This window comes from Belonocnema kinseyi, chromosome 10 (genome assembly GCF_010883055.1).
Source record: "Belonocnema kinseyi isolate 2016_QV_RU_SX_M_011 chromosome 10, B_treatae_v1, whole genome shotgun sequence".
Lineage (NCBI taxonomy): Eukaryota > Metazoa > Arthropoda > Insecta > Hymenoptera > Cynipidae > Belonocnema > Belonocnema kinseyi.
The window spans coordinates 2,887,764-2,899,541 of record NC_046666.1 but is presented as its reverse complement, the minus strand read 5'-3'; positions in this window follow the sequence as shown (position 1 = coordinate 2,899,541).

The window sequence follows — 11,778 nt, the reverse complement described above, 5'->3', positions numbered from 1 at the left end:
TCCCGAGATAAGTAACGTATATTTTTTTATTTTGAAATCGATTGATCGACGGATTTGAACCCTCAAACTGTACACTCCTTTCTGGTCCCTACTAAAGGTACACTGGTGCGAATCTGGCTTTTGCATTTTCAACTTTAAATACAAAAAAAAAGATTGATACTAGAAAAATTTTCAATACAATAATATGTGTAAAATTTCCTGCTGAATCTAATGGTTCTATTGAAATTTGGATATTTCATTTTTCTCATAATAATTTGTTATAAATAAAAAGCGTTTTTGAAAAATCAGTTTTTTCGACAAATTTGCCATTTCTTCGCAATTTATTCAAATTAATTAAACTTTGCGGAATTTTTCAGTTAAAGGAACACACAGACATGAAAAAATATCGTTTATGCTGAGAATGTAAATCTAGTATTTTTCCCGGTAGGTAAAAGTTGGAGTATTTTCAAATGTATGATTTACAGTTACGAAGGAAGGGAAATGAAAGTAATTCAACAATTACAGGAAAATATTTTGATTTAGAATTTCTCTCGATTTTTTATAACAAGAAATGCATCTGATGGGAAAAATCACATTTTTGCAAAATTTATTCGAAATTATCATGAAAAATCGATAAATAACAAATAAATGTACATAAACATACTTACATTCAACAAAAGAGAAAAACTCCTTTACTTAAGAAAAACATTTAGACATTCCAGCTCGCAACACTTTACCACACGTAAAAGGTACACAGGTGCTGATTCGCACCAATTCGAGTTTATTGTCCTTCTATCTCGGAGAGATCAACGAAACTGGAACTGACCGGGCTTGGGCCTGAAACTTTTGAAAAACGAAGGTGCGAATTCGCACTAGTGTACTGTTTGAGGGTTAAATCAATAGAATGGTCGGGAAATATAAGGGGCTAAACCTTGTTTGCAAATTTCTTCAGGAGGGCAGAAAAAAGGTTCATCGTTACGTCTTCAGGTAGACTTTTGAGGAACTTTATTATTTCAATGAAAATAGTAATATTTAATTTTTTTTTTTTTACTTTTTGAAAAAAACACGAGACGTAGGACAGATTAGACAATACAAAAAGCCAAAAAAACCGACCATTCAGTTGATCAACCGATTTGAAATTAATTAGCCAAATCTAAATCAATTGATCAATTCAATGTCCATAAAGTTTAACATCAAGATGAATTAAAAATGCTAAAATTAATTAAATCGAATCGATGTGCAATATTCTACACTAGGGTGGTCCAAAAATAAATGGGAAAATTTTTTTTCCTCAATTGCCTGAAGAAAATAAAAACATTTTTATTTATATTTTGAAATCAACTGATCAATTTCAAAGCCTATAAATTTTTACATTAGAATGAGAGAAATCTCTAATTTGAGAGACACTTAAATTAGGAAACGTAAGTAAGATTCCACTTGATATGGATTCAGAAGAATGAAAATTGGATGAAAATATTCAATTTTTGTTTTTCTCTTAACTAGATTCTAGTTTTTAATGTTTACCAAATGGAGATCTTTTTTCCTTTAATTCAAGTTTTTCTCATTGTTGATATATTTTTTTTTTAATTTTACAGTCTCCTGATCTTCGACATATGAGAGTCTAGTTTGTGACGCGTGAGAAAAAAAAATCATGTATCTGTTTAGTTATCACGCGTAAATGCATACCTAATATAAATAGAAATTATATAAATAAACGAAAGATATTACATTATCTTAGGATTAGTAGCTTGGGATAGTTTCCTTTACTTCGAACGTTCATCATTGCACAAGAACTCAATGTTTACACGTGACGTTTTAATACAGCATATATCATGTAATCGAGGTTCACTACTCCTAATTTTATTAATTTTTTTTTCACCTCTACGATGTTTTTTCAATATCATATATTATATATATTCATATATATTATATATATATATATATATATGCATATATATTATATATCCATATATATTATATATATTCACATATATATGTATATCCATATGTATATGTATTATATACCTTAATGTACAATCTTCCTTTTTGCGTCCTAATCGGCGAGTCTTTCTGTCGTATTGATTTCGTTTATGCTTCAGTGAAACTTTAAAATAAAAGTGAAATTGATGGGTTCTACTGGATAAAGGAATAGAATTTTGAATTCGAATTCGCTTACACCATGTGTATAGAGTCGGAATAATGCTTGTATTTTTTAAATGAAATTATAAATAAATTTATATTAATTATCAAAGATGTGTGGTAAAGGATTGTTGGTTGAGCGCATTTTTGATTTATGGAGAGAGAAAAAATTCAGGAATAAACAGGAATGTATAGTGATTTATGTCGTACTTTGAGTAGTTGATTTTATAAACACTCAAGAGACGCAATTTTCGTGATGTTAAAAATAATAAAGATAAATGCTTTTCCTGTGCATTTACTGCCCGATATTTTCCTGAAGCGTAAGCGTGCAGGGCATTTTGTCAAAAGCAACGGTGAATATGGTGCAGTTTATTTTTTTCCCTTTTTTTTTTGTTGTTTCCGTAAGGGTCTAGACCAAACGCAATTATATTACATGTTGTAGCCTAATTACAGACGTTTTGTAATAAAATTCAGTATATTGAAATGAAGTTGTTTTTATTGGTAAGTTTTTTTTTTTTTAAATGAGTGAAATTTTTTTGAGACTTTGGTGAAACTCGGACCTGTCCTACTGACCTCTATTTTTATATCGAGAGTCGGAGGATCTAGTGTTAGAGGATCGCTCAAAAAGTACAAAAATCCGATTTTTATGAAGAAAGTTTTGTTGTGATATGTAAATATTTTAATGTTTTTTTGTGGGTTTAAGCTGGAGAAATTATAAACCCGAAATTTTTTTTTTTAATTTTTCAGAAGTTTCTAACCGGGATCAAAATTCCGTTTTTTACTATTTGTGAATCTGGTTAAATTTTTTTGTTTTAAACGTGAAAAATTGTTAATACTCATAAACGAAAAGTACTACTTTTTTCTTTAGCTTCTAAAAAAAATAATAATAATGAAAATTGATTTTTGACCTTTATATTTTCCGAATCTACAATGATATTTTTCACAAAACTGTGAATTTAATATTTACATTTTGCAAAAAAAAAAATTAAAAGCAAATTTTGAAAAATCTCACTATTTGTCAAAAAAGTTTGAAAAATTTGCTTAGAATTACAGTAATTCTTTTTAAAAATCCCCCGTTCGAACTTGAAATTTTAATCACAACTACATAGTTTTTTTCAAAAATTTTAGTTTTAATTCTAAAGTTTTGAAATAGAAGCTTACAAAATTTTTAATTTAAAAGCTAAATAATTGGCATGTATGGCAACTATTTAATTACACAGCTCTTAAACTACCATATTTTAAAATTTCATAAATTGAACAGTTGTAAGATTTCTGGTTAAAATTCTAAATCCACGTTATCATTTTTAATGCTCTAAATTAAAGAATTAATACATTTTTAAATGTTGGAAATTATTTAATTTCGAAGCAATTTTAAATTAGAAAAAAAATTGGTACGATTTTAAAATTGCTTTGAAACCGAACACTTTAAATTACAAGTTTAATTATTTTTATTTAAATTTTTACAATTTACATTTTTTTCGTTTAAAATTAATATTTTTTCTTCATTTATAAAAATTCAACATCTTCACATTTTAACGCCCCGAGTTTAAATTTGGCACTCTCAAATTTTAGCGATAAAAGGCTACTTAAAATAATTTAGTTTCAAATATTGGATTAGAGAGGCTGTTAAATACGGAAAAACTTTTTTTTTCATTAAAAAATGTCAAATTGAAACGGTTAAAAATTGCGTATTTTAGACTGAAATAATATTTGAACAGAATTTTAAATTTAATAAAAGCTTTTAATTATGAACTTATTTGAAATCATATGAAAAATTTATATAGTTTATAAAGTTTTTATCAGATATCTTGTTGAATTACTGTTCAATTTTTACTATTTAAATCTTAATTTTTTATTAATTTTAATTTTTAAAATAATTAATTTATATTTACAGTTGATTAACTTAAAACATTTTTTATATACAATTTTCAAATCCAAACGGTTTTTTAAATTCTATTAAATAAAAAATGTAGCCTTCAGAATGAAGAAGTAAAATGAAAAATTTTGAAACTGAAATATTTTAGAATTACTCATCAGCGTGGATCTTTTTGGTAAAAGAATTATTTTTCTTGGTTAAAAAAACACCTTTTTGGTAAAAATATCATTTCTTTGTTTAAAATGGGTTTTTGGTTTGATTAAAAATCAATTTTTTCAATTAAAAAATGGACTATTCTGTTTCGATTTAAAATTCATGTATTTTATTGAGAAATTCATATTTTTTGGTACGAAAATTAGCAGATTTTAATAGAATTCTATTTATTTGGTTGAAAAAAAAGTATTCACTTGAAAATTTGCCTTTTTTTTGTAAGAAAAAATCCCCTTTGTCAAACATTAATCTTCGTAGAAAATGAATCTTCAGGTTTAAAAACTCATCTATTTCATAAAAAATTCGTCATTTTCTTGTCGAGTTTTTTTATTTAATTAAACATGTAATTTACATTTTCGGCTGAAAATTAATTGTATGTAACTGCTTTTTCTTTAATTTAGAAGAGGAAAGTTTTAAATTCTTATTTGTAATCAAGTAATTTTCCAAATTTGACGAATTCTGACTAGAAAAAAGGATTTTTAAATTATTTTTCTATAAATTAGAATAATAATTTTTGTTTCAAAACTGTCCGTTAATGAAATTTCTTAATTTTTGTACTGAAATTCTTTCTCCCAAAACAAAAAATTATAATTGTGAATTCCATGTCACAATTATCAAAATAAAAATTAATGTACTGAACATACTTTTTTTAAATAAAATTTTAATCAAATAGTTGCATTTTCAATTAAATATATAAATTTTTTAACAAAATTAGTTTAATTTGTAACCAAACAGTTAAATTTTCAGTTCAAAGTATTATGTTTTAACCAAGGCAAACGAATTTTAAACACAATATTTCAATTTTCAACCAGAATTTCTAAAAAAGTATGTAGTTAAATTTTCATTTAGAGATGAATCTTTATCAAGAAAATTAATTTTGAAGAAAGAAGTTCAAATTTCAACAAAAATTTGAGTTTTCATCAAAAAAAAATTTTTAGTTAAGAAATTGGGTTCTATTAATTCAGTTTTAATTTTAGGTTAAAAACGAGAAAATGGGGAAAGTGAGGAATAGAGGAAAGACAAAAGAATATTAATTTTGTGATTGAAAATTATTCTTCTTAGTTAATTTTTCCCAATCAATTTAAAAAAGTTGCAAATATTTGAAGAATTTGATACAATTATTAAAGATTTCACAATATTTCTAAACATTTTTGAAGATTTGGAATATTTCTGATTTGGAACAGAGAATTTTGAAAATGAATTACAATTGTGAATATGAACAGGGGTTTTTTAAATCCACTTCTTCTGAATGAGAATTAAAATTATTTTTTTAAATTCACAATTACATTTCCGAAAATTCCGTGTTTCAACTCAGAATTATATTTATGTACAGGATTTTATATTATATTTCAGAAATATAGTAATTTCATTTTTTTTTATTTAGAAGAAGGAATTTTTAGAATCTGACAAATTCTGACTAGGAAGAGAGATATTTTTTTTGAAAATTACCTTTTTATAAATCAGAATTAGAGGTTTTTTTTCGAAGTTTTCAGTTTCTTGTCCAGAAAAAATTAGTTGTTCACTCCCTATCTCAATTGTCAAAATAACAATGATTTTACTGCAATTATTATTATTTTTTAACTGAACATGTAACTTACATTTTTGGCTGAAAATTGATCTCTAATAGAAAATAAAACTATTTGGTATAAAATGTAAGTATTTTGATGAAAAATGGTCTTTTTGGTAAAAAATTAATCCTCTTGGCTGTTGAAAATTAATTTTTTTGTTTGAAAATTCGTATTTTTTTGTTGTTGTAAAAAATTCATGTTTTGGGTTGAAAAATCAAATATCTGGTTGAAAATTCTTCTATTGTGTTAAAAACCCAATACTTTTTATAAAAAATAATGAACTTTTTCTTTTCAAACCCGATACTTTTTCAAGATAAAACAAAAATACTTAAGCTTTGAGAAAAATCTTTCCTTAAGGCCATGTGACGAGTGGGTCACGTGACCAGATTCCTAACTTAACGCTACTTTTTTTATTTCCCAACTTATTTTCACACGAAGCGCCACATCGAGTTAAAAATTTGGGATAATAAATAAGAAGCACTAAGAAAGGTGGGTCTGCTCCTGAAAGTGATTTTTAATAATTATGAAAAAAAAAAACAAAAAAAATGATTTACAAAAAAAAAACTTTTTTCATAATCATACAGATTTAGGACCAGGCCCACCATTCTCAGTGCTTCTTGTTTATCATTCCGAATTTTCAACTCGATGTGGCGCTTCGTGTGAAAATATATTGGGAAATAAAAAAAGTGTCGGTAAGGTAGGAATCTGGTCACGTGACCCACTCATCACATGGCCTTAAGTAAAAAAATGTTATTAAACATGAATCTGCCAAATTTATAGCACACATGTCTACTATTGAATAGGATAATATCTGAAATAAGAATGATTAAGTCACTTGGAGGCATTTATTGAAACTCTGAAAACTTTTTAATTCAGTTACAATTATTCATATTTTATTTACAAGTGAATATTTTATAAATCGGATACGGTTAAATTTTTTTAAATACATTTTTAAGTCATAAAAACATGGTATGCTCTTTTTTGTTTCGAAATATTGAGCTTCTATTTTTAATTTGTTTTTAATCCAAATTCTTGTACTATTTTCAGATCATTTTAACTATTTATAAATAGAAACAAGTCTAGAAAATTTCAAAAAATAGTATGTATTATTTAAAATCGGAATGTTTACATTAGTTTGAAAACTTCTCCCAGAATTCTCAGAAGTTTATACGATGGATAAAATTGATTTTAAATGAGGACCACATCACTTTTTGATTAAATTTCTTTTTTATCATTCTATGAAAATCACGTTTTCAATTAAGGTTTCTGATCTTATACGAAAAATAAAAAGTTTCTAAGAAAAACTACGAAAATATATACACAAAAGGTTTTTTTTTTTAAATTAGGTTTTTATAGAAAAATACTTCTGTTTTCTTAGATACATTTGGATTACATTACATTTCTTAGATACATTTTCAATCATAGATGAATCTTAAACAAAGAAATTAATTTTTAAGAAAGAAGTTCAAATTTTTTATTCAAAAAAGATTTTTTTGACCGAAAAAGGAAAAATATTTCAATTAAATTGTTAAATTTTCATTGAAAAAGTCGAGGTTTCTGAAAAATAATTTATTTTTAACCAAACAGTTGAATTTCGAACAAAATAGTTGAATTTTTAATGCAAAAATATGAACTTTTAACAAAAAAAATATATTATTAATTTAGTTTTAATTTTAAGTAGAAAAACGAGAAAAAACGAAATAGATTAAAGACGGAAGAATATTAACTTTGTTTTTAATTTAAATACATAGTTGAAAATGTACGTATTTTGTTTAAAAAATGATTTTTTTTTGTAGAAAATTAATCTCGGTGAATTTATAAGAGTTGAAAAGATTTGAATAATTTCAAATTATTATTAAAGATTTCAAGATATTTCTAAAGATTTAAAAATATTTCTGATTTGGAAAAGGAAATTTTGGAAATGAATTATAACTCTGAATTTGAAAAAGGAATTTTTTTAAATCCCCTTCTTTCAAATTTCAAATTCTGATTAGTAACAAAGAATTTTGAACATTTTACGATTTCTGACTAGAAAGGGAATTTTTTTCCTTTTTTATAAATCAAAATTAGAATTTTCTTTCGAAATTTCCCGCTTTTTTGTTAAAAATGGCCTATTCCAAGACGAAATAATACATTGGTTTCGAAAATTCCATGTCCCAATTATCAAAATTTAATTTTTTACTCAAATTCTCGGTCCCAAACTGAAAATTATAATTCTTTACTAAAATTCCCGGCCTGAAAGAAAAAATTGTAATTCTTTACGTGAATTCTGTGTCACAATAAACAAAATAAAAATTGTTTTACTGAAATTTCAAATTCCAAGCTGAAAATTATAATTCTCTATTAAAATTTCCTGTCTCAAAAAAAATTATAATTCTTCACGGAAATTCCCTGTCCCCAACTCAAAATTATATTTCTTGAATGAAATTCTATGTCACAAATTAAAAAAATATATTTTTTTCTTTTTCAAAAATTGGAATATTTTATCAAAAATCGATTTTTCTTTCATTCATTTTTTAAACAAATTTAAATATTCCGTTTTTTGGATAAAAAAAGATTTTTTGTTCTTGAAAATTCTTTCTTTTTTTTGTAAAATTTAATCTTTTTGGTTGAAAATTTGGCTAAAAATCTAGGTATTTGGTTGAAAATTATATAATTTTTTTTATTGAAAACTAATATTTCATCGAAAACTCGACTAATTTAAAACCAAATACAAATTTTGGCAGAAATTTTTATTTTGAAGAATAAAAAAAATTCAAAGAAAATTGAAAATAATTTTTTAATTTGAAAAATTATTGTGAAAATACTGTAAATTATTTAGATACATTTACAAAATTATCAAAAATTATTGTGGACGATTTTATGGAAATTTTTTTTTATTTTACAGGATATTAAAAAAAAAATTTAAGTAAAATTCTAATCATTTTAAAAGATGTTTAGAAGTTCTGAAAAAATAAATAATTTAAAATTTGAAAAAATGTAAAATTATATCATTTTTGAAAATTGTAATTCATTGGTTGATTCTTCAATTTAGAGCACTGAAAATGAAAACGTGGATTTATATTTTTGTAACTGAATCTAAATTTATAAAAGCTTAAAATTTTTTATTTGACAGTTTATCTGCATTTAATTTAAAATTGTTAAAAATTAAAGAAAATTCAAAATGGAATTGTTTAAACTTGATTTTTTAATTTTCAGCAGTCGAAAATTGAATTTTTAAAAATAAAATAAAATTGAATTTTCAATTTTCAGCAGTCGAAAATTTAATTTTGAAAAATGAACTGTTGAAAATGAAAAAAAACTGAATTTTTAACAGGTGCATTTTCTTTAATTTTTATTCGTTGAATAAATTTAGCTGCTAAAAATTCAACGAATAAAAATTGAAGAAAATGCACCTGTTAAAAATTAAGTTTTTTTTCATTTTCAACAGTTTATTTTTCAAAATTAAATTTGGACTGCTAAAAATTGAAAATTCAATTTTCTTTTATTTTTAAAAAATTCAATTTTCGACTGCTGAAAATTAAAAAATCAAGTTTAAAAAATTCCTGCTAACATTTAAAAATTGAATGTTCTTCAATTTTCAGGAGCTGAATTTTTAAGTGATCAATTTTCTGTATATTTGAATTGTCTTGAATTTTCAACTGTTGAAAATAATAGAAACTTGAAATATCCATTTTCGACAGTTCAATTTTCAAGTTTTTTTGAAAATTTAATTTTCATTTTTCTCCTATTTGAAATTTTCAGCCGTACATTTTTAAATATTTGAAAAATGAACTGTTGAAAATTGAAGAGAATTAAATATTCAAAATTTGAATTTTCAATTTTCAGAAGATGAAAATTTAATTTAAAAAAATGAACTGTTAAAAATTAAAGAAAAACCGATTTTTTAACAGATGAAAATAAATAAACTGCAAAATTTAGAACTTTTTTCAATTATAGAGTTCAAAGATTTAGATTAAGTTCCAAAAATATAAATTCACGCTAACATTTTCAATAGTCTAAATTAAAGAATCAAGCTTTACAAATTTTCAAAATTGTATTATTTTAAGCAATTTTAAGCTAGACACATTAAAAATTGAAAAATAATTTTTTTTTAACTTAAAATTTCTTAAATTAGAAGTTAAATTATTTTTATTTAAAAATCGTTCAGGCATCCTCTTAAAGTTTTAAAATTTTATTTCAAAATCTTGAGAAATCTAGAAGTGGTTTAAAATTTTTTCAAATTCAAAATAATTTTTTTTCGGTACTTGTAAATATATTTCAAATTGAAAAGAATTTTTTCTATAATTTTTAGAAAATCCTGCGAATTAAAAAAAAATTTAACAATTTCACTTATAAATTAAACACTTTTTAAATAAAACAATTCAATTTGTAACGCTAAAAGTTTCAAATTAAATGGGATAAAAATTAAATATTTTATACTCACAATATTTTAAATTTAATAAAAACCTTTAATGATGACTATATTATTATGGATTTATTTTTAAAGTTGAAAATGGTAAAAGGCACGCTTACATTCTTAGTGGCTAAAAAAAATTAATAGAAATAATATATTAATAAATTTATTTATTAAATTTAATATAAAAAATAATGAAAATAAGGACCTAAAACTTTGAATTAAACATATTTCATTAATGAATCATGGACATTTTTATTTAAAAATAAAATTATAGGAATAAATGATATATTAATTTCAATTCTTATTAAAATTTTCATATTGAAAGAGTTACAATCTGGAAATTCTCAAATTTTGAACGGATCTAGAATTGTTTGGTCAAATCAATTATTATTCAGATTTTTATATTTAAAGTAAAGCTCCATTTAAAAAATAATTTATTTATTTATATTTACAGTCGACAAAATAAAACTGTTATTAATCAGAAAATTTTTAACTTCAAGTGCTTTTAATTTTTTATTGTTTAAATCTTCAAAACTGCAGTTTAAGTATTTAAAAAAAATGTTAAAATCGAACTTGGGCAAATTTTTCTTCTGAAAATTCGTAAAATTCTCGGTTTCCCGGTCCGGCAGCCATCCTGTTTTTTTATATAAAAAAAATCGATTTTAAAAACTTCTTATATTAATTATTTTTTAATTTTAAAACTACATTTTTAAATTCTTAAAATTAAAATATATGCTTTTAAAAATTAAAAATCTAAAATTGAAAGTTTTTAATGTGAAAGACTTTCGAATTAAGCATTCTAAACTAAATGATATAATAATTGATAAAAATCACAATTAGGAACTTATTTAAAAACGTTTGAAATCAAAGTTGGACAATTCTTATTAAAAAAATTTTGTAAAATTTCCGGTCAAAAAATAAATTCACTGTCAATTGAATTTTTTAATTGTCCGCAGTCGAAAATTGAATGTTGAAAAAAGAACAATTAAAAATGAAATAAAATTGAATTTTTAAAATTTGTTTTACAATTTTGAACAGTCGAAAATTTGATTTTGAAAAAAGAAAGGCTGAAAATGAAACAGGTGCATCTTTCGCAATTTTTATTCGTTGAATTTTTAGCAGTTCAATTTTTTTAATTTTGAAAAACGAAAATTGAATTTGCATTTTTCTTCAATTTTCAATTATCTTGAATTTTTTATTCTCTGGAATTTTTACTCTTGAAAATTAGAAACTGAAGTTTACGCGGTTAAAAACTTAAAAAATTGAATTCTCAATCAAAAAAATTTTTTTTTAAAATTTTTTTTTCAATTTTTAGCAGTTGGAAATTTAATTTTGAAAAAAGGAAGGCTGAAAATGAAACGCGGTTAAAAACTTAAAAAATTGAATTCTCAATTAAAATTTTTTTTTTTAAATTTGTTTTTCAATTTTTAGCATTTGAAAATTTAATTTTGAAAAAAGGAAGGCTGAAAATGAAAAAGAAACTGCATTTTTAACAGGTGTATCTTCCTCAATTTTTATTCGTTGAATTTTTAGCAGTTCAATTTTGTAATTTTGAGAAACGAAAATTGAATTTGCATTTTTCTTCAATTTTCAATTATCTTGAATTT